The sequence below is a fragment of the Lissotriton vulgaris genome, chromosome 10 (assembly GCF_964263255.1).
Source record: "Lissotriton vulgaris chromosome 10, aLisVul1.2, whole genome shotgun sequence".
Taxonomy (NCBI): domain Eukaryota; kingdom Metazoa; phylum Chordata; class Amphibia; order Caudata; family Salamandridae; genus Lissotriton; species Lissotriton vulgaris.
The window spans coordinates 853,332,941-853,356,134 of NC_141698.1; the positions used below are offsets into that span (position 1 = coordinate 853,332,941).

At 43.2% G+C, this 23,194-nt stretch overlaps 1 protein-coding gene across 2 annotated transcripts in view; it reads right to left on the reverse strand.

Moving 5' to 3' along the window:
- ADAM22 (ADAM metallopeptidase domain 22) overlaps positions 1-23,194 on the reverse strand; it is a 1,128,810-nt gene that overhangs the window by 56,074 nt on the left and 1,049,542 nt on the right. The gene's annotated exons all lie outside the window — the stretch shown is intronic.

Consider the following 23,194-nt stretch of genomic DNA (forward strand, 5'->3'; position numbering starts at 1 on the left):
GTGACGGTCACTGCTTGTGCTGCCTGGTGCGGTCACTGCTTTTGCTGCCTGCGGCTGCCGCGTGAAAGAGCGGTCGGTGGGGTTGAGGGGTGCTGCTGGCCCTTTTTGCATTGGCGGCTGCATGGAAGAGCAGGGGGCGGGGGTGGTTTAGGCCCCCCGACCCCAAACCTTGTAACGCCCGATGCGGACTGTCCCCCTGCCCAGCCTTGCAACGCCTCTGTGTAGCTAAAATAAGACCATTGAGAGGCATGTTTAGATACAACAGAAGTAATGTACTCCAGTTTCACTACTACCCACAAACTCAAGTCCATGCTCTCAGTGGGTGGAGAGGTGTGGTGCAGCGGCCAGGGCAGCTTCCTTTGGAGCACAGGGTTCACAGTTTGATCCCCGGCGGCAGCTCAGCTCAGCACCATGTGACTCTGGGCAATAGCTCACCTAATTTCCACGATGGCCCCCAGCTCCTTGAGACCCATGCGGGTGAGTAGTTTGTGCTTTACAAATACGGATTTACATATTTTTTTATTTTTATATATCTCATGCCTCACTTACAGCAGTGGAACATTGACTTTGCAAACAGATTGTGAAAGCTTCCAATATTGCCCGTAAATGTATGTTTTACCTCGGCTCGTGGAGCTCCTTGCCTTGGTCACTGCTGGGGGAACTGCTGGACATATTTGTGATCACAGATTGTCAATAAATACAGTTTGTAGACTTAGCCTTAAGGCAGACTACTGCCACAGCTAAGCAAATAGGCAGGACTGACAGAAAGCTAGTTGACAATCTCAAACACCAAGCTACATCAGCAAAGACTTGTTCTCAAAGGGAGATAAGAGCACTGTCCCCTTTTAAAATAGTATCAACCACTCCAAGCACATTAACCAAAACCCCAACTGAGAATCAGGATGTTGACTGACACTTGCCAGGGCAGGGTGTAAGAGAGCAGATGTAAAGTAGATGAAAAGTAAATGATTACAGACCTACTTACCACTATGCAAATCAGTCTGGGAACAGTCCAGCCCGAACTGCCAAGCCATGTCTTCCCTGGACCAGAAACAAGCATCCTGGGACTGGTTTCGGGTTCAAAACCCTTATCAGCCAGCATATCTTGAATCCAGTGGCAAAGTGAGCAAGAGACCCATGTCCTGGGCACACCCTGCCAACTAAGGGTGAACAAAGAGATACCAAAGGGAATGATGGACGGAGCGCTGAGCAAATTAAACACTCACCCCCAGTCAACTGATCTGGATTTAATCCATCATCATTCTTTAGCTCACTCCACCACCCCAGTTCAGACATGGCCATATGCAAATCAGTCTGCCCTGTGCCTCATGGGAACAGTCCAGCCCGAACTGCCAAGCCATGTCTTCCCTGGACCGGAAACAAGCATCCTGATTTGCATATAGCTAGGTTCAAACTGGAATGGCATGGTGAGAAAAAATCGATGGATTTAGGCCCAGATCTCTATACGGGGTGAATGTATGACATGGTTCTGCATTCTGTCCATCAACTGTTGTTTTTGCATTTGTCACCCCGAGTGGGACGGGTATGCTCAGACGTAAGTTCCGTGCTCTCCATGCCACTGGAATCAAGCTATTCTGGCTGATGAGGGCAGAAAGCCAGAAACCAGTACTAGGATGCTTGTTTTCAGTCCAGGGAGGACCTGGCTTGGCAGTCCGGGCTGGACTGTTGCCATGGGGCACAGGGTCAAGACTGATTTGCATATGGCTAGGTTAAAACTGGAATGGCATGGTGAGCAAAAAAACAATGGGGCAGATTTATGAAGGGCTTGCGCCACGTTTACGCCGCCGTTGCGTGACGCAACGGCGCGGAAACGTGGCGCATCCCTGCGCCCTATTTACAACGTGACGCATCTATGAGATGCATCACGTTGTACAGCACTGCGCCATGAGGAGGTGCTCCTGCGCAGGGGGGGGCGTTCCTGCGCAGGAACACCTCTTGAAAGTGGCTGAGCGAAATCTATGAGATTCCACTCAGTCACTTTCAGGGCAATGCTGCGTCAAAACCCTGCGCCTGCTTGAAGCAGGCGTAAGGCTTGAGGCAGCATTGAAAGAATAGGCCCCCCCCAGAGCATTGCTGGAGCTGCGTCGCGCTTGCGACGCAACTCCAGCAATGCGCCACATTTCCGGCACAGATGCGTGACGCATCTGTGCCGTTTTTGCCCCATGGTGCGCCGCATCATAAATGCGGCGCACCATGGGTGGCGTAGCTGTGGCGCACTGTGGCGCATGTTAACTGGCGGATCCCTCGGGATGCGCCAGTTAACATAAATCTGCCCCAATGGATTTAGGCCCAGATCTCTGTCCTGGGGTGAATGTATAACATTGTTCTGCATTCTGTCCATCAACTGTTGTTTTTGCATTTGTCACCCCGAGTGGGACGGGTATGCTCAGACGTGAGTCCTGTGCTATCCATCCCACTGGAATCAAGCTATCCTGGCTGATGAGGGCTGAAAGCCCAAAACCGGTCCTAGGATGCTTGTTTCCAGTCCAGGGAGGACCTGGCTTGGCAGCTCGGGCTGGACTATTCCCATGGGGTACAGGGTCAAGACTGACTTGCATATGGCTAGGTTCAAACTGGAATGGCACGTGAGCAAAAAAACAATGGATTTAGGCCCAGATCTCTGTAGTGGGGTGAATGTATGACTTTGTTCTGCATTCTGTCCATCAACTGTTGTTTTTGCAAGGGTTAAATTAGTGTCAGTCAGGAGCTTTGAAAAAGAGGGTTTGAGGACAGCTGGATTACTAGTTATTTCTGCAAATTATGACGCTAGAGCAGCAGCTCCATCGACTTATACGGCAAGTGGCTGGCCGTTCATTTACAAGTCCTTTCGGCGGCATCCCACTAAGGCAAGGGTGAGTACGGCATTACGAGGACAGATGGGGACTTCAGGTGCATGTTGGTTCTTTAACGGGGGCAATGTTTGCTGGAGTATTGCAAGTACCGTCATGAGTGCTCCAAATGTGGCAAAGAGCACATGCTTACCTACTGTCGTACTCAGGGGTTTTCTGGGCAACAAGGAGGCAACAAGGGACAATTGACTGGTTACAGTGACTGAGGGAGGGGGAGAGGAGGTCAGAATCCCATGGGAAAGGCAAGTACGCCAGTTAAGGTGGGCCATTTTCAACACTGGATTGCTATAGTAGGGTCAGAAGGAGAGAAAGATTTGTTGTCACCATGTTTCCGGATTTGGTTTTTGGTTTTACTACGAGGGCCCTAAGGTGAGGCAGTGGGCAGAGAATTCGAGGTCTGTGAAGGTGCAGGAAGAGTTAGTTTGGAAGAAGTTGTTGAAGGAGGTGAACAAAGGAAAGATGAAAGGGCAGTTTCAGTAATGGTTGCTAGAGAATCTGCAGATTTCACCAATTGGGGTGGTACTGAAGAACGAGCTGGGTGAATATTGTCTCATTCACCACCTATCACGGGCAGAAGGGCTGTCAGTCAATTACATTATTCCTAAGGTGTGCAGCAAGGTGCATTATGCAGCTGTTGTTACAATGGGGCAGCTGTTCAATAAGGTCAGTAAGAGCTCCAGGGGCATGGTTTCGGCACCGACCAGGATGGCTGCCTGACGGAGTAGCTCCGCCGCACCGGACTACCCTACAGTGATTTTTGCCGGTTATTGCCGTCTTTTCCAGCTTCTGTTCCTGGCGCCATGCAGCGGAGTTCCTGGGGCAAAGGGTGAGCCTTTTTTTCAACCGCCAGCGCTTCGCGCATCATCCTCGCTCACTCGCGCCTACTCCGGTGATATTGCCGCCATTTTGCGCATCTCCTCAGCGCGAGCCCTCATGTGGAAATTCGGCAGTTAAACAATGCGCATTTGCCTCTCCTGCTATCACTAGACTGCCTCCATGTAAGATTCTTCACAGGACCTGCGCATATGATGAATACTTTTACCTCTCTGCCAGCTCTGTCAAATACTGACTACCAGTTTCCACTGCTCTACTGACAGTATGTGCATACACCTCATGACAAGATTCTATGGAGTTGTATGAAGCCTAGTAGTGTTCAGGAAATGGTACACGACTTTTGGAGGTTATTTGTGCTACCCAGGTCATACTTGTTGAGATGCAAACACCTGGACATATGTTTAATTGTGACGCACCCCAGTAAGTAAGCGCAGAATTCTCACAATCTAAGGTGCTACCCGAGGCGTAATTTCACTGCTGCTCATGACTGATGCTGTTTGAAGTTACAGTTTTAACACGCTGACCTTTTGCTCAACAATTTTCTACAGACTGCCCTTGTGCTTTATAAGTGACGCTGCGCTGCGGATAGCCTGGAACATGGAGCGTAACCATTTATGACCCTCAAGCGCGTTGCGCTTTCTTATTCCACCCATGCCTCCTCAGTGACATTACCGTCTTTTTGCAGCTCTTCACAATGCCAATACTGCTTTACTTACTTTTGTCTTGATATTAAGTTCCTTTCACAAATGATGCTCATGTATTATCTGTACACCTACTATTTTCCAGCCAGCGACTCAGAAGCTCCAAATATGTTTATTTGACAAATTATTTTGGTTTTTCATTACAGTTTACTACTATATCTCCTCAGTGGTTTTCTCCTTTTTGCCTTTTTGTGTGCTGCTTCACAGATAATTGAATTGCCTCAGGCATTTTGCTACAGGTTAATTCTTTATTTATTTATTTATTTATTTTCTCTCTTTGTTACTGCTCTATTTTTTTACTTCTATTTATTATACTGTATGTCTATGGACAAATTGCGCAAACCCAAATGTATTTTTGTGCCTTCCATCTATGCCCAAGAGTCCAATTCTTCAATTTCAGACTCTCCAATGGCTGGCGTAACATCTAATCGCTCTTCAGCAGCTCATTCTGCATCCACTAAAACCCCTCCTCCTACTACTTCTTCTAAGCGCTTAAAACAGGATCCCCCATCTCCTGATAAATCATCTTCTGCCATCTCTATGGAATTAATTTTGAAGGAAATTCGAGCATTGCGACCATTGCTTTTGAAGGAAAAGTGGTCTTCCATGGATTGCAGACTTACCTCAGTAGAACAACAAATTACAGACATTCAAACCAATTCTCAACGTATCTTTGCTTTGGAAAAATCTGTCCAGTCTCTTCAGGAACATACAGATGATTTGGAAAATAGGAATAGGAGGAACAACCTTCGTTTTTACGGATTGCCGGAATCTCTAGAGTCTTATGATTCTGTGGATTTCTTCACTTCATTTCTTCCAAAATTACTGGATATGCCTCCTATTACTTCTCTTAGTATTCAAAGAGCACATAGTCTTGGCCCTCGTTCATCGACTTCTAAACCACGTGGAGTCATTATTCTTTTCTTGAAATTCACAGACTTACTTTCGGTCCTGTCTGTGGCAAGAGCCAAACGTCAAGTCTCTTGGCTTGGTCAGAGAGTGTTTATCTCTCAAGATGTCTCCAATGTCACTGCAAATTGAAGGAAGGTGTTCCTGAATCTTCGTGCCCCTTTGAGATCTCTTGATGCTAGATATGGCTTATTCCATGCATGTACCTTCAAGGTTACTCATCAGAATCGTACTTGGACTTTTTTGGATCCTAATGAACTTAAGAACATTATCCATATTCAATCGAACAGCAGCATGGATACCTCTACTCCTCCTACTGGTTAATTGATTCTGCATTTGCATCTGTTGGTTTTTCTGTTTCTCCTTCCAGGTTTCCTGTTGATGTTTCTTCTCAGATTTAATATGTGATTTTTGAATATTCCAATATATATGTATATATGTTTATCTGTTGTTTCCATTGTATTACCATCTTCTAATGTTGTTTTCTTCTTCTTTGTCTCCAGTTTTTCAGACGCAGGTTCGTGTTCCTTGATCCCTTCATGTGTATGATTCCTATCCCTTGACTTTCCATTTGTATTCTAGTGCAGTTGGACTCCTGCTCTTCAGGTGGTTTGTTTTGTTGAGTGACGCCACTTCCCCATTTCTCCTCATGTTTTCTCCTTCAGGTATGTTAATGGCAGTCGTCCCTTTGGATATGTACTGTCTTTTCTTCTCCTTTATCTCTTTCTTCCTTGCTCTCTCCCCTTCCTTCGCTTTTCCTTTACCATGCCTCTTTCCTGTTGTCAATTGCATTTCTATTTTCCTCAATCTAACTTTTCTTTCATTCTTCATGCATAGTCTTTTTTCCTTTTTTCTTTTCTCCCTTTTCCCATTCCTTTCCTCTCTCTTCTTCTTTTATCTTCGGTCTTGCTTTCTTTTTTCTAACCTACTGTTGTTTTCTCCTATCGGCTTTATGATGTTTATAAACTTTTTTGCAAGCTTTGATGTTACCACATTTCTCTTGTTTGCAAATTTAGAGTTATCTCTTGGAATGTAAAAGGTTTTGTTAACCCCATTAAGTGGCAGAGGGTACTTTCTCATTTATCCTCCTATGCCCCTGATATTGTTCTTTTACAAGAGACTCACCTCAATGATATTGAATCCCTTAAATTAAAAAGGAATTGGGTAGGTACTGTCTTATTTTCTCCTTTTTCCAATAAGAAAAATGGTGTTGTTATTTTAATTCATAAAAAGTTGAAATGTAAAGTTTTATTAGAGGAAAAGTACTCTGAAGGGAGATGGCTCTTGGTTAAGTTATTGATAAATTCAATTCCTCTAACTGTTTTAAATATTTATGGTACTAATCAACCTGATTGTTCTTTTTGGCCTCTAATTACAAGTAAGTGTATACAGTATAAGGATGATTTATTTCTTCTAGGAGGAGATTGTAATCAGATTATGGATCCATTCCTTGATCGTAAATCCACTGTTCGCTTCATCCCCCACACACCTCATAAACAATTCTTTAACACTGCTCTTCAAACCCATCTCTCCGATTCTTGGAGAATCACACATCAAGACACCCTAGATTACTCTTTCTTCTCACACCCTCATGCTTCTTCTTCTAGATTAGACTATAGTTTTCTCTCTCAGTCTCTCACTCAAAATCTTTTATCTTCCTCTATTGAACCTATTGTTATCTCGGATCATGCTCCTATTATCACTGATATTGATTTACTTCCTCCTCGCCCAAAGCCCTCTAGTTGGCGCTTTAATTCTGCTCTTCTCACTGACCCTATTTTCTCTTCTTCATTTTGCACTTTTATTACTGACTTCTTTCAAACTAACTCTACTCCTGACATTCCTCCTCATATTCTTTGGGACTCCTTTAAGGCTACTGCAAGAGTATTTATTATTGACTTTGTCTCTCAGAAGAAGAAACAATTTCTTCAAAAACGTAAGTCTTCTCTTGCATATATTAAAAAGTTAGAACATCGATTTTATACCTCTTCTGATAGATGTATGTCCCCAGAACTTTCGCGTGCAAAGATCTCTTTCAACAAGTTTATCACAGATAATGCCTCATCTATTCTTCTTAGTAGTAGTGCACTCTATTATGGAGGCCGTAACAAATTTGGGAAACTTTTGGCTAATTATCTTAAATCTCATAAGGAACGTACTTTTATTGAATCCATCTTTTCCTCGGATAATGTTGTTCTTCACACAGACCAACATATTCTTGAACAATTTCAACTCTTCTATCAACAACTTTACACCCCAGAATCCCCTCCTACTACTTCTAAGATTCATTCTTACTTTGATAAGTTACCTAAACCATCTACTTCTCACCTTGATTTTTCAACCCTTGATCTTGATCTCTCCCTTCATGAACTCAATACGGCTCTGTCTACTCTTACTAAGGGTAAAACTCCGGGACCTGATGGCTTCTCTGTGGAGTTTTATTTACATTTTTCTTATCTTTTATTGCCCAAGCTTTTAGTACTGTTTCAATCTTTTTTTCTCTGGTACAGCTGCAGGTACCTTTCAAGATGCCGCCATTTGTCTCATTCCAAAGGATGGTCGTGACCCTAAATTTTGTAAAAACTATCGTCCTATTTCACTAGTCATTGTAGATTATAAGCTTTTTGACAAGTTACTTGCTTTGCGTTTGGATTCCTTTTTGCCTCAGCTTATTGGAAAGGAACAAAGTGATTTTGTAAAGGGGAGACTCACTTCTGATAATTCTCGTCTTTTTCTGAACGTCCTAAATAAAGCCCCCTCTCTTTCCATACCTTTAGCTGCAATTTCTGTTGATGATGAAAAAGCTTTTGACAGAGTAGATTGGTCTTTTCTATTCGCTTCTCTTAAGTGGCATGGCTTCGGCTCCAAATTTATTTCTCTGATTTCTTTATTATATTCGTCACCCAAAGTTTCTGTTCTAGTGAATGGTCAACTTTCTTCTTCTTTCACTCTTCAAAGGGGAGTTCGTCTGGGGTGCCCTCTTTCTCCACTTCTCTTTGTTTTGGCCCTTGAACCCTTTTTGGTCTCCATTCGGCAAAACACTTCCATTTCCGGCTTTCCCTATGGTGATCACCAATTAAAGCTTTCTGCATATGCCGATGATATCCTCTTGTTCATTTCAGACCCGGTATCCTCTATCTCTCCTTTATTATCTGAGTTTGAAGCTTTCTGTCTTGTTTCTGGTTATAAGATTAATTCAGATAAAACGAAAATTCTTCCTTTGACTAAGTTTTGTCTCCCTCATTTCTTTTCTCCCACTGGTTTTGCCTGGAATAGCACCAAGATTAAATATCTTGGCATTTGGTTCTCCAATTCTATTTCCTTCTCTGTTAAGCTAAATATGTCTGCTGTTCTCTCTCGCATTAATCAGTTATTTTCTTCTTGGAATCCTCTTTTTCTTCCTGGTGGGGTTGGCTTGATTCCATTAAAATGATGATCGCTCCTATTCTTATTTACACCCTCTCCATGTTGCCTGTTCACATTCCTGCCGTATATTTCAAATGCATGGATTCTTCTATCTCGCAATTTCTCTGGAAAAATAAAAAATCTAGAATTTCACTTTTATCTCTCCGTAGACCTAAATCGATCGGTGGTGTTAATTTTCCAGATTTTCGCTTATATCACAAATCCTTTTCTTTTCGACAAGCTTCACGTTGGTTTTCCTTGGAATCTTCCCCTTTTTCTCCTCTTTGGCTTAGCATTGAACAATCTTTTTTATCGCCCTTCTCTTTTGAAGAAATAGTTTGTTTTTCCTCTAAATTTCCCTATGATTCGCTTCCCTTATTTAGACATACACCCTCTCTTCTTAAACCTTTATTCTCCACGCCGATTATTTCGCGTGAATCTTTTCTACATTTACCCATCTGGTATAACTCACCTATTCTTCTCCACAATAGGCCAATTTGTTGGACCTCATGGAGACTGAAGGGCATCATATGGATCCGTCAACTCTTTGATGGAGTAGAACCTTGTTCTTTTCCCCATTTTCAACTTCAGTTTCATTGTCCTCGCTCCTTTCTTCAGAAATATACTCGTCTTATGGAAATCCTTCTTGATCATTTTTATTCTCTTCCTTCTTTGTCTTCTTTCACTACCCCTCCTCATCTTCTTGTACTACTTTCCTCTCTTCCTAAAGCATCTCTTATCTATAAATTATTTTCCTCTCCTAATCCAGATCGTATTAAATACAAGATAGAACTTTCCTGGGAAACAGATCTGGGATGTACTTGGCCTATTATCCTCAGGAATAAACTTTGGTCCAAGATTTTGGAAACTTCCCGTTCTGCATCTCTTACTCAATCTCTGTTTTTTCTATATCACAGACTTTATATCTCTCCTCTTTCTCTTTCTCGTTTTATAGCCTCCTCTACTTCTCACTGTTGGCATTGTAAATCTCCTAAAGCTGATCTTCTACATATGTTCTTTCTTTGTCCTACTGTTTCTGCTTTTTTGAAACGATTTTGGTCTTGGACTTCTCATATACTCTCACTCTCTAATTCATACTCACTCCCTCTTCTTTTTCTTGGTAGTCTCTCAGATTCTCTGACTCTTTCTCCGCATACAAAGGGTCTTTTTGATCTCATGCTTGCACTCGCATTTCAACATATCTCCTCTAACTGGAAAACCCTTACAAATGTTTCCATACATCATTGGTGGAACTCTTTGGGGTTGATTCTGAATCAGGAAAAACCGGTTCCGAATAGCCGTTCGGAGCGTTTTTCCCATACGAATTGTACCCTGCAACGTCCCCCGTACGTTTGCCAAAGTACGATTCGTACCAGGAGCTGGACTCTGTACGAATCATACAGAGACCGTACAAATCAAATCCCCATATGATTCTCCCTCGGAACCCGCTGTACGTGACATGTACGGTTCGTGGCTGATTTTTCCGATCCGGCAAGTACGATTCGTGTCGGGTACGCACCGTACAACCCTTTTTCCTACGGGAGCTGAAAAGAGCTATAAAAGCAGAGTTCGCCCCGAAACAGGTATGGAACCGTCCCCCCGGGTACAGTGCATACACCTCATGATAGCAGGGGTACAGTGCGTACCCCTGTGATCTTGGGGTGTACGCACCGTACCCTGCGATCTTGGGGTGTACGCACCGTACCCCATGTTCGCTGGGTGTACAGTGCGTACACCCTGCGATCGCGGGGTATGGTGCGTACACCCCAAGATCGCAGGGGTACGCAGCGTACCCCTGCTATTATGGGGTGCACGCACCGTACCGTGTGTAAGTGATTGTGTGTGTTCCATACGTACGAATCGCCCTTACCTGACGTGGATCGTACGAATCACGTCCTCTTACCCCGGTCCGGATCGTACTCGTAGGGTCGTATGGCATGTGTACGAGTCATAGGTTCACTGTTTCAGCCTTGCAATGCGTACAGATCGCAACGATTCATACGGATTGACGGAATACGGATCGTACTACACGACTTGGACGGACGCGTACGAATCGTACGGCGATGGCTCCGGATAAAAATCGTATGGACGTTTTTTTTCCAGAATCGGAATCGCCCCCTGAATGTCATTTTCACAGACTTGATGTTTCCTGTGCTTCCTCCAGTGAACCAGCCCATAATGTTGAACTATATTGGCTACCTCTTACCACTTACTTAGATCATTTACCTAAAAAACCAATGGTTCCTATCAATTCCGAGAATTTTAAACCCCCTTGAATGATTTTACTCTCTCCTTCTTCCATATTAGAATGCTATTTTTGATTTTTTCTTTTTATAATATGTTGCATATATTATGTAATTCTTTTGCTTATTGCTTGTATTATTCTTTTTCTTTGCCATTATTCTTTATAGTATCCCTTTGCTAAATATATTATTTCCTATTCCCTTCCATTCCCTCTTCCCCTTTACCTTTCCTTTTTAGAAAAATCTTTACAAAATGATTTTCGTTCTTAGTTGGCATTAGCAAAATGTGTTTTCATTTGACTTGTATCCTTTATATTCTCCTTTGCTGGTGTCAATTGTTATCATTATTACTTTAAATAAAGCTTTTCAAACATAAAAAAAAGGTCAGTAAGAGCTCCACGATAGCCAAATGTGATGTCAAATTGTCTTTTCATTTGCTGCCTGTTCACTCTGTGGATCATGAGTTGTTGGGCATCCAGTTTGGGGGGCAGAGTTAGTGGACAAGGCATTGCCATTGGGTTGTTCAGCTTCTTGTTCCTTGTTTGAAGCTTTCAGTTCCCTTTTGCAAAAGATATTTACACATGTGGCAGGGAAAGAAGTTATAACTCATTACTTTGAATACTTTTTCATTGTGGGTGCTCCACGTTCAGGAGAGCGTCAGGAGAGTTTGAAGTTGTTCCAGGATTTGATGCATGATTTGGGCATCTCATTGGCACCAGAGAAGACAGTGGGTCCAGTCCAGATTCTTACATTTTTGGACATTGAGTTTGATTCACATAGGATGGACATTTGATGGCCTGAGGAAAAGAGGAGGCGCTGTTTGGTGCTTTTGGATGCAATTCTGGTCAGAGCCAAGGCGCAGGGGAAGGACATATAGATTTTGTTAGGTCACCTGAACTTTTCATGTTGGCGGTCAGGGCTGGGAGGAGGTTTTTTGATGGTTGGGTTGGACACTGACAGGGAAATCATTACCAGGCCACAGGGTGCACCTTAAGGTTGAGGTGAGATGATTTAAAAATTTGGTGCAAGGTCTTGAGTCAATGCAATGAGATTACAATGGCAAGAGTAGGGAATCTGATGAAGTGGTCAAACAAGATGTTTTCTGATGCTATGGGCAGTCACAGTTTTGGTATTTTCTGGCAGGGGCAGTGGTGTGCAGAGTCTTGGCCAGAGGCCTGGAAGTGGGGAGAGAGCAGCATTGCCTTCCTTGAACTTTTTCCTTTGGTGGTGGCTGCATGTTTGTGGGGGCGACACTTTGTGAACAAAACAGTTCTGTTCAATGTTTGAGAACATGTCAGTGGTGAACATACTCAATCGCCTGTTAGCAAGAGAACCCAAGGTGTGACAGTTGTTGAGAGTTTTTGTGTTGAAAAGTTAGGGTGTTTGTGTGCGAATGTTACTTACAGGGCGCGCCACATTACGGGAGTACTCAACAAAATTGCTGATACTCTTTCTCGTTTTCAGTGGATGAAGTTTCGTGGGTTGGGTCGAGGGGCAGACAAGATGAAGACTGCAATGCCAGCTCACTAGTGGGTAAAAGGCAAGAGCGTGTAATGCAGCTGATCCTTGGCTCATTATCGGGATGGACACGTAAGGTATATGGGCTGGCGTGGATGAGTTTCTGCAGTCAGGGGTAGCGTGACACAGAAGCTCGTCGAGATGAGCCCTTGATCGAGAAGGGTCTGTCAGCTGTTATGACAGCTGGTAAGTTGGTAGATGTGGCCTTTTTCTGGATGCTGAGGTGGGGCTACGAGTGGCAATAAACAGCTGTAATCAGCGCCAGTCCAGGGGAAAATGCAGGGCGGCACGGTATTGCTGTAAATATGGTTCAGCCCTCCATTTCAAAAGTGGCGGTGCACAGCATTAAGCCAGGAAGGCTAACTCCATGCTCTGTTACTTTTCTTGGAAATATACCCTAATGTATTCTGAAACAGGTGGTTGCCGCTCTCGCAAGGGTGTGACGAGATTTCAGTCATTATTGTGAGGTTGCTTTGGGGGGCTTTTTGGGTTACAGATGTCATTGGGTCTTCATCAGGCGAGGGGTTCTGCTAGTGAGAATTCAGGATGCTTAAAAGGGCTGTTCAGGTGTGGATTACAAAGTCTAAGAAAGATCAGTAGGGGAAAGATGTATGTATGACCTTACCAGCGTACATGGATGTGATGGTTTGCCCCTATGCTTGGTGGGTTGCTTTGAGCATGTAAGGCTGACGAGGTGAAGAGGTGTTTCAGTATGAGAATGGGGCACACTTTTCAGCCCCACAGGTATTGGGTTTTTGAAAAAGGCTGTGATCTTGTTGGGCTATGAGTCGCAGGATTTTTGGATGTATTCATTTCGAATTGGGATGGTGACGGAGGCTGAGGGCAGGGTTTGGACAGCAGCAGAGATGAGGCATATGGGGTGTTGGCGTTCAGATTGTTATGAGCGCTATTTGTGCCTGGGATGGGGTTTGCAAGATCATTAATAACATGAGTCTGTTTTCTACTAAGTTGCATTTCATGGCCACAAAGAGGCCATATTGAGGTTTGGATCTGTGGGCACTTTTTTGTGAAGTGGGCAGCGGGGCATGCCAAATCCAGGCGGGAGGAACACAGCTGGGACTACATGATACGGTAGTGCAGTTAAGATGGTTTGGCAAAGGAGGCATGCAATGGCATGAGCTGTTGCCAAAAGTGAATGCATTGATAAAGGGCTCTCCTTGCTCTAATGTATTACTGGTGCACCTAGGAGAAAATTACTTAGTGCAGTTTAAGGGACTGGCGTTACTAAAGGCTGTCAAACAAGACTTGTTGGAGATTAAGGCAGCATGGTCAGGCAGAACAGTGGTATTTACTGAGTTCATGCCAAGGAGAGTATGGAAGAGGATTAGAAAACCAGGGGCCATCGATAAGGCACAGTGCAAAGGAAACATAGAGAGTAGCAATTGTTGCAGATTGGAGGGGTTTATCTTCCTGGAGCACCATGATATCAAGTATGAGGCAGTGGAATTTCTTCGGGATAACGGGGTTCAATTATCAATTTATGGGGTGGAATTGTATTTGATGAATGTAAGGAATGCATTAGCTGAGTTGCTGAATTTGCCAGTGGTAATGGAGTAGAATTCTAGGTTTGGGGAGGTAGAAAAACTCTGGAGTGGCAGTTCGTACACAATTTTAAACGTTTATTAAAGAAAGCATTGGTCATTTAGGGACCCAGTTGAAGATTGGGGGAAGGGGAGTTTATGAATGGAATGAGAGGACAATAGTGGTATGCACAATGGATGGATGCAGGGTTTATGAGTGATGAGGGTGTGATTGGATTTTGGATGGTTTGATTTGGAATGGTTGCATATGTAGGGGATGGGTTTTTGGATAGTTAAATATATGTATTATTGAGGCCCATGTTCATGATTAGTATGTATGGCGTAGAGCCAGGTTTTGGGTATTGCCATTCTGTGCACCTGTTTCATTAAAGCAGCCTTTTTACACACTATCATGTAGTCAGTTGTTCTTGGAGACATCATTCTGCCTGATGATGTGTTTGGGTGGGTCGGCAGGAGGCCATACCCTCCCGGAATTTCCGGACGGCTGGTAGGGCCCGAGAGAGAAGGGCGCAATTATTTGGCTAGGGGATGTGGGGGCGGGACTTACATAGGTTTTGAGGGAAAGATGCCAGTAATAGGGGGCATTTTTAGTGGGTACACCCTGGTTGGCAAGGTTCAGGAAAGTGTTTCTACACCCACTCTACCTAAAATGTTGCTTTGATGAGGTTGGTGCACAGGGAGTAGGAGGTAAATTTTTTTCAACGCTGCTATGAATAGGTGTGTGGCGATTCGTACACAAGTTTAAAGGTTTATTTAAGAAAATATTACTCATGTTGAGACCCAGTTGAACTTTTGTGGGGGATGGGAGGGGAGTTTATGAATGGAATGAGAGGACAACAGTGGTATGTACGACGGATGGATGAAGGGATTTGAGTGATGAGGGTGTGATTGGATTTAGTTAGTTTGATGTGGAAGGATTGCTTGGGGAGGAAGGAGGGGTTTTTGGATGGTTAATTACATGTATTAGTGAGACCCTTGTTCATGATTAGTATGTATGGCGTCGTGCCCAGTTTTGGGTATTGCCATTCTGTGCACCTGTTTCATTAAAGCAGCCTTTTACACACTCTCATGCAGTCTGTCATTCTTGGAGACACCATCCCGCCAGATGTAGATGCCATGACTCTGCCTTTATTACCTTTAAAATCTGTGTCAACTGGCTATTGAAACCCCCACTGAGAGAATGCCACTTGTCAGGAATGATGCATGGACTTTCCATTCTGGAAATTATAAGTCTTTGTAGAAATAGCAAAGACTCAGATCTTACTCCAGGTTTAGAATTACTATAATTTAGTACATGCTTGCACAATCAGAGATGTCCTACACACGCTTCTGATCCATGAAATGAGTCTATTTTATGCATGCTTAAATTAGATTCAGATCTTAAGGTCTGTAGTTTATGTCGTAGGGAAACCTATACATGTGTGATGCACGTTTTGAGACATCACTGTGTAAATTATACATTGTTAGGGTTGAGAAAGTGTGAATAGGTGGGACAGTTAAAGTACATTTTGTGCACTGATACGAAGAAATAGGTTTAAGTAGATTTTACAAAACTGTTGCAATGCCTTTGTTGCACTTTTAAGAACACCTAAACTTACCTGGCGTACGTTGGGTGAAAATGTGGGGAGAAGTGCACATATCAATGCGAAAATTACCATATCAGTATTTACGGAATAGTATATGTGCGAAATATAATTTGTTGACTAAGCGAAAATAATAGAAATATATGTTTTTTCTTTACATTTTATATTTCTACACACAAGCAAGTTATGGAATGTGAAAATTATGCATAAGTAGGTTCAAATAGTGTAAGAAGTTGGGTTACGGGTTGAGGGGGTGAAACCCTACTCGAGCAGCAACCATAACCCTCGTCAGGGTGAAGTCACAAGCAAACCCCAAATTAAACTGTTCTCAACTCCCTGGTACCTAGGCACAGAGCAGTCAGGCTTAACTTAGAGGCAATGTGTAAAATATTTATGCAGCACTCCAAACAGTAATAAACACAGGGAAAACACAAGACGGGGAAGTTAAAAAAATTAAAAAAATACAATCAGTACAACTAGAGCTATGGAATTTTAAAGATTTTGGTGGATATAGTGCCAAAAGGAACAAAGCACCAACTGTGGTTATTTGGTCGCGACAGAGTGAGACAAAGTCATAGGTTCAGGCTGAACTTGAAGGAGCATGAGCCGGCTACAAGGACCCAGTTCGTCTGCTGAACAAGAGTACCTTAAATCCTGGTTGCGAAGCGCAGCAGAGGCGATGCGAGGTCAGGGTTGGCGATGCGTCGCCCAGTGTCAGTTCCCGGGAAGCTGTGATATAAGGTCCTGCATCATTGTTGACGAGGCCGTCAACGAGGGGCTTGCAATGTGAAGTCCTTCATAGAGGATGCGTCGCATGCTGACTGGTTCCGAAGAAGCTGCACGGCTTGAAATGCGCAGTCCTGCGTTATCATCGAGGATACCGCTGACAGGGGGCTTGCAATACGAGGATCTGCATCGGGAATGTGTTGGGCAGCAGACGGAGTTCCAATGAGGCTCTGGGCTGTAACTGTAATGCAAAGTCCTTGTGATGAAAAAGTCCGCACAGCAGAGCCGATGCTTTAGTTCTGCTCGGGGTTGTGCTGTGCAACCTAGGAGATGCATCAGTTCTCCTGGGTACACAGATGGGCTGGCAGAGCAGCTTCAGGCCCACTTCCAAGGGTCCAGGACTTGGGCGGGACCACTTAGCAGAGTTGGACTTACAGCTGCAGAGTCCAAATGCCGGTTACAAAAGACTAGCCCTTGGAGTCACTCTGGTGGTGTCTGAGGTCCAATATTTACACTTGGTGCCTGCTTGCAGTAGCAGAAACTTCTAAAGGATGACCTCTGAAGTGCTTAAGTTTCCAGCCTCCCCTGCCCTGGCTCCAGACTAACTACAGGGGGTATACAATCCTTTCGGTGAAGCCAGGACACAGCTTATTGAGGTGGCGCCGTACCTCGGCTCTGCCGCCCCATTTTAGCACACCTAAGTTCTCTATTGTGTAAGATTCGCTGGGAAGAATACACAAAGACCTACTGCTAACAATGCCTAGTCATGTGACTCAGAGGCAGGCTGCAGGCACTAAATGGTTAAAACAGCAAAAGGCCAACTTCCTAAAGTGGCATTTTCAACACTGTAAAATAAAATCCAGGTTTACCATAAAAGAGGATTTTTCATTACAATTTCAAAGATGCCAAACGTGAACTGTTTACCTGTTGGAAGTTATCCTTAATAAATGTAATAAGGTAACCCCAATGTTATGGGAAAGGTAGGCCTTGCAATAGTGAAAAACTAATTTAAGAGTTTTTTACTATCACACATGTAAAACTTAAAAGTGCTTGTCTAACGTTTTAAAGTACAAAGCACCCTGCCCTGTGGGATGTTTAGGGCCTACACTAGGGGTGACTTATGTGTATTAAAAAAAGAAGGTTAAGGCCTGGCAAAAAGTTTATTTTGCCAGGTCGAAATGGCAGTTGAAAACTGCACACACACAGGCTGCAATGGCAGGCCCGAGACAGGTTTATAAGGCTACTTAAGTAGGTGGCACAACAAGTGCTGCAGATCCACTAGTAGCATTTAATTTAAAAGCCCTTGGTACAGGTAGTACCATTTTACCAGGTACGTATAAGTAAATTAAATATTGCGTTTGAGGGATACATCAATGTTACCATGTTTTAAGGAGTGCGAACATGCATTTTAGCATTGGCTCATGGTAAAGGGCACCGATTCCTAAGGCCAACAAAAATGAGATCAGAAAAATATGGAAAAGTAAGGCAAAAGGTGTGGGGGCAAACCACGCCAAGGTTTGCCAGGTCTAACAATTAGGCATAAATCAGGCGTAATGTGCATAACACACATATTTCATCTTCTATTGCCATTAGGTGTAAGTTATGTATGTGTAACTCAATCAATCAATCAACCAATCAAGATTTGTAGAGCACAGCTAATCACCGAGAGTGTATCCAGGCACTGGGATCCTGCTTCAATCACTCAAGAGCCAGGTCTTAAGTCCTTTTCTGAATTCTGTGGAGGTTGTGTGGAGGTGATGGTCATTCCAGGACTTAGCAAGTTAAGAAAAGGAGCATCTTCCACTGTGGCTTCAGCGGATGCAGGGAGTGTGAGCGAGGGTGAGGGAAGAGGAGCCAGTTGCCTGGAGGGTTGGTGGCAGTTCAGGCAATGGTTGATGTAAGCTGGTCCTTGGTTGTGGAGGGCTTTGTGGGCGTGGGTCAGCAGCATCTTGAATTGGCATCTTTTCTGGATGGGGAGCTAGTGGAGCTTCATGAAGTCGGGGAAAGTTTGGATCCCTTTGGGGAGGTTGAGGATGAGTCTGGCGACTGAGTCCTGTATAATCTGGAGTCTCTTCAGGAGTTGGGTGTTGATTACTTCGTAGAGCACATTTCAGTAGTTGAGTTGACTGGTAAATAGGGCTTGGGGGATAGTTTCCTGGTGTTGATGGGGAGCAATTTGAAAATCTTCCAGAGAATGCGAAAGGCGTGGAAGCAGGCTGTAATCTACGTAGTGTGTCTCGAGGATACCCCTCGAGACACTGTTTTGTTTTTTAATGCTACACGTGCATGGAGCAAACACTGGCGAGTTCGAACTGTAGGAGTTAGTTACGGTTGGACCCCAAGCCAGATGGATGTGGCTTGCCATAGGTGAATTTTCCCATACAATAAATCTTCTGAAGACATTTCCATAATTGTGTGCTTACCTGTTACATTTGTTGACGAGGGGATTTCACCCACCAGCATACCTATGCAGCGGTATTTCAGTGACGTTTCCTATTTTTGGGAGGTCGAGGAGCTGTTCAACCCCTGAGCCTCCTCTTCTTGATGGGTACTACGTGTGGGCTCACTTCCCCAGGCCATCGCATCAACGAATCCTGTGCAGTGAGGATTAACTTTATTCAGCACATTTCGGTGACAGCCGGAGCATCCATTCGCGAGTCACTGCATGTGGGCACTCTTGTTGTTGACACGCATCCATCAGCTCTGACCGAAATACATTGTCCCGTCATGCATGGTGGCCATTTTGTGTGTGGCTATTTACGGTAACTACAGCACGACGTTCGTCATTACATGGCAGCCATATTTAGTGTGGCCAATTATTCAGCATTGATACTTCAACTACATTTTCTGGAGTTTACCAATCGGCAAGTAATTTACAAAGAATCAAAAGTAACTTATTTCTAAGGTAACAGTGCTTACTACATTCAGCATTTTCTTTGAAGTAAATTTTTTTTCTTTATTGTGGCTTGGTGAGTTTTCAAGGTTCCAGGTCCATATTTGATCTTTGGCTAGATTCATTAATTGAGCTGTTGTTCATTTGACTATTCATTTCTTCATGGCCTCTTCCACTCATCAAATTACTCAACCACCACCATTTCTAGACAAACCAGCAATGAAATGGGTACAGTGGTTCAGGTTATTTGAGAACCATTCAGTAGCAACTAATCCCAATGGATACAGTCCTGCATGCAAATTTGCATTATTGTTTGGATGTTTGGGGCAAGCAGCACAGCAGATATTTGATAGTCTACCGCCAATACCAACCCTCTCCTGGTGATTGGCAATGGAATGTATACTTAAAGGCCATAGCCAGATTGAGAAAGCAGTTTCCTGATGATTATGTTGGAGCACCACAAATGTTATAAAGCCAAGCAACTTTCAGATAAAAATATGAAAGAGTATATTTCAGCCCTTAGAGTACGGGCAACTAAATGTGAATTTGGTCCAAATTTAGATAACTATATTCGAGATCAGTTTGTGTATAACTGTGCATCTAGAAAATTCATAGAGAGATTGCTTAGTTGCAGAAACCCGTCACTATGCAGAGGTTAATGAATTGGCCCTAAGTATCAAAAGGTCAGCAATCTCAACCAAGCACATGCTTACAAAGTCCACTACAGGGATCATCATAGTATCATCCGCGGACAGCGTACAGGAAGATTCTTTATATTTGGTCAACACCACGGGAAAACATCCACGTTTGTAAACAAAAAGTCATCAACTTACTGTTACAGGTGTGGTTCTAAAATCCACATAAGTAATTTTGCAGATTGTCCAGCATTAGGCAAATGTTTCATAGTTTGCAAGAAAACTGGTAATTTTCAAAATGCTTCAAGGATCAACAAAATGATGGTAAAGGTTGGTAGTATTGATGCTGACTTGGATATGTGTTCTGAATCCCTTAACAATGTAATTTTAACACTTGACTGTGGTGGCAACAACAAAATGGTTAAAAGGACCGATACGTACAGCTATGATTGATGGAATTCCTTTTCAGGTCATGGTAGATTCAGGTTCACCAAAAACCCTATTGAAACACCACTTTTTATGAGTTCTGGGGGTAAATATTGTTTGCTTTATAATTCAGATGTGAACCACAAAGCGTTTTGGGAGGAAGACATTGAAATGGTGGGTTATTTTTCCTCTAATATCCAGTGTTTAGGGAGGGAAACACACACAAAGGTGTATGTAGCTGTGAAGAGCAAGAACATAATAGGCTAGCAAGATTTGGCAAGCATGGGCCTGTATCTTGTTCCTGGTGCTGAGAACTCGGTGATGGTAGGTGATTTACAGGTGTGCCACATGGATTGTGGGGAGGTCTCAGTCAAAGAAACTCTGGCTAAGCATGCAGTGTTCAGCAACCAAGTAGGGTTGGTGAAGGGACGTATTCATCACATAAGACTTACACCTAATACATAACCCATAGCACACAAAGCTAGACCTGAACCTATCAATGTTAGGGAAGAGCTAAAAAACACCTTACACAATCTTGCACACAAAGAATTATTCAGCCTACGGATTTGTCACAGTGAGTGGCACCCATTGTCAGAGCACAAAAAAAATCTGGAGAGATTAGGTTATGTTCCGACTTGCGCACACTGAATAAGAATATCATTGTGGACTGCCACCCGCTTCCCAAAATCCATGAGTTGTCAGCGAATCTTGGTGGGGTCAAATAGTTTTCCTTGATGGATTTACAATCAGCTTACCACCAGGTACCTTTACCTTAAGAGTCTCAAGAATGTACGACATTTGTAACCTTCATTGGTGCCTACAAGTTTCAGAGGCTACTGTTTGGTCTGGCTTCAAAAACTGATGGACATGTTGTTTCTAGGCATCAAAGGGGTACAAGCATATCAAGAAGACATCTTAATTTATTTTGAGACCTTGTCAGAAAGTATTATGATTTTAAGAGATGTACTAACCATCCTGAATGAGAGGGGTATGACAATCAAAGCTAAGTGTAAATTTGCAACTAATGAGTTGGAATATTTGAGTCATACATTGTTGTCCTTGGGCATAAAACCTAAGTTGTCAGTGGTTAGAGCAATCACTGAGGCTAAAGCACACACAGACAAAGATACCTTTTGATAATTTCTAGGGTTAGCTGAGTATTATACTCGTTTTGTTGCAAATATGCTCAAATTGTTGATCCTTTATGAGCATTACTTAGGATGGGTCAAATGGGTGGAAGATTTGGAGAAAGCTTTTGTCAAGGTCAAAGAACTAATTGTTACAGCTCCAGCATTACACGCCATCCATTAAGGTTGCACCTCTATCATAAAAGTTGATTCCAGTATCCAAGGGTTGGGTGCTGTTCTTAGCCAAAAGTTGAATGGACATGAGCAGACTGTGGCATTTGCTTCAAAAGCTTTAAAACTGTTTCAGTGTCAATATAGCACAATTGAACCTGAAGCACTGGCATTTGTGTGGGCAGTGCGAACATTTTAAATGTTCATCTGTGGAAGCAAGTTTGAACTCCTCACTGATCATAAGCCGCTGGTGTACACTTTCAGTCAAGTTAGCACCAACACTTTATCGGCCAGGCTTACAAGACTAGTGTCTAAACTACATGAGTACAATTTCTCAATTTAACACATCCCTGGGGCAAAAACGTCCGGGCAGATTGCTTTTCCCGAATGCCAGTGGATGATGATGATGATGATGATGATGAGGATTCTCTTATAGATCACATTGAATGTGTGACTTTGGTGGATGCAGTAGTAGATTATGGAGCAGTTATAACTCAAAAGGACTGGACAGAGGCGAGTACAAATGATTCTATATTAACTAAAGTCATTGAATAGTCTATTTCTAAATGGCCAGAAACCAGATGTTTGAGTGGAGAGTTGAAGATCTATTCACAAATTGCTGGTGAGTTGTCGGTCAAAAATGACATTGTACTCTGTGGTGACCGTTTTGTCCCACCTTTGACATTATGCTTGTGCAATCATAAAAAAGGCATAGCAAGGTCATCTGGGTTCTACAAAATGTGTATGAAAGTGAAAAAACATATTGGAGGCTGGCTATTGACAGCCAAGATAGAATGATGATTGAAAAGTGCCCTAAATGTTTAATGTCGGATAAACACTGGAAAACGGTTCAATCACCTTTACATCCAACCCAGTTTCCAAATGTGGTGTGGGAAAAAGTTGGCCTAGACTTCTCTGGACCATATTTAGTTTTGCCCAACAGCATGAGGTATGTAATTTTGGCTGATGACTACTTTTCAAAGTGGAAGTATTATAAATTTGTAGACACCCCAGACACTAGTGCCACCACCAAATTTCCTAGCGCTATGTTCTTAATTGAAGGAGCTCCTAAAGTCATTGTCACAGATAATCGTACACAATTTGTTTCAGAGCGAATGTGCAAATTTATGTCTGAACAAGACATAAAACATTTGAAGGTGGCTTTGTACTCGCCCACTTCAAATAGTTTAGTGGAGCATGGGATAAAGGGGCTCATTACGTTGTCAGTGGGATAGATTTGCAGGTGGCCCTCTGTTTGTCAGGGTGGCTGATTTTTGTCAGTCTGATGGACTACCCCCAACGAATCTAGAGATCACTACCGGTCCAGTGATTATCTCTGTGCTTACAAAAAATCACTGTCACAGTGGCTCCTCTCAAGGCACTGTAAGTGTTGTGCACAGCCACTGTCTATCAGACAGTTGTGCACCAAACCTTTTTGTGTTTCAAAAACAAACTCTCAAATTGGGAGTTTGGTATTGAAAAAGAAGGCCCTAATGACCTCCAGACCCAGGAGGTTTTCCCCAAGGGTATGAGGGTTATTTTTATTTTAATTTTGTTTGTGACCATCAGGTTTGTCCTGATGGAGACAGAC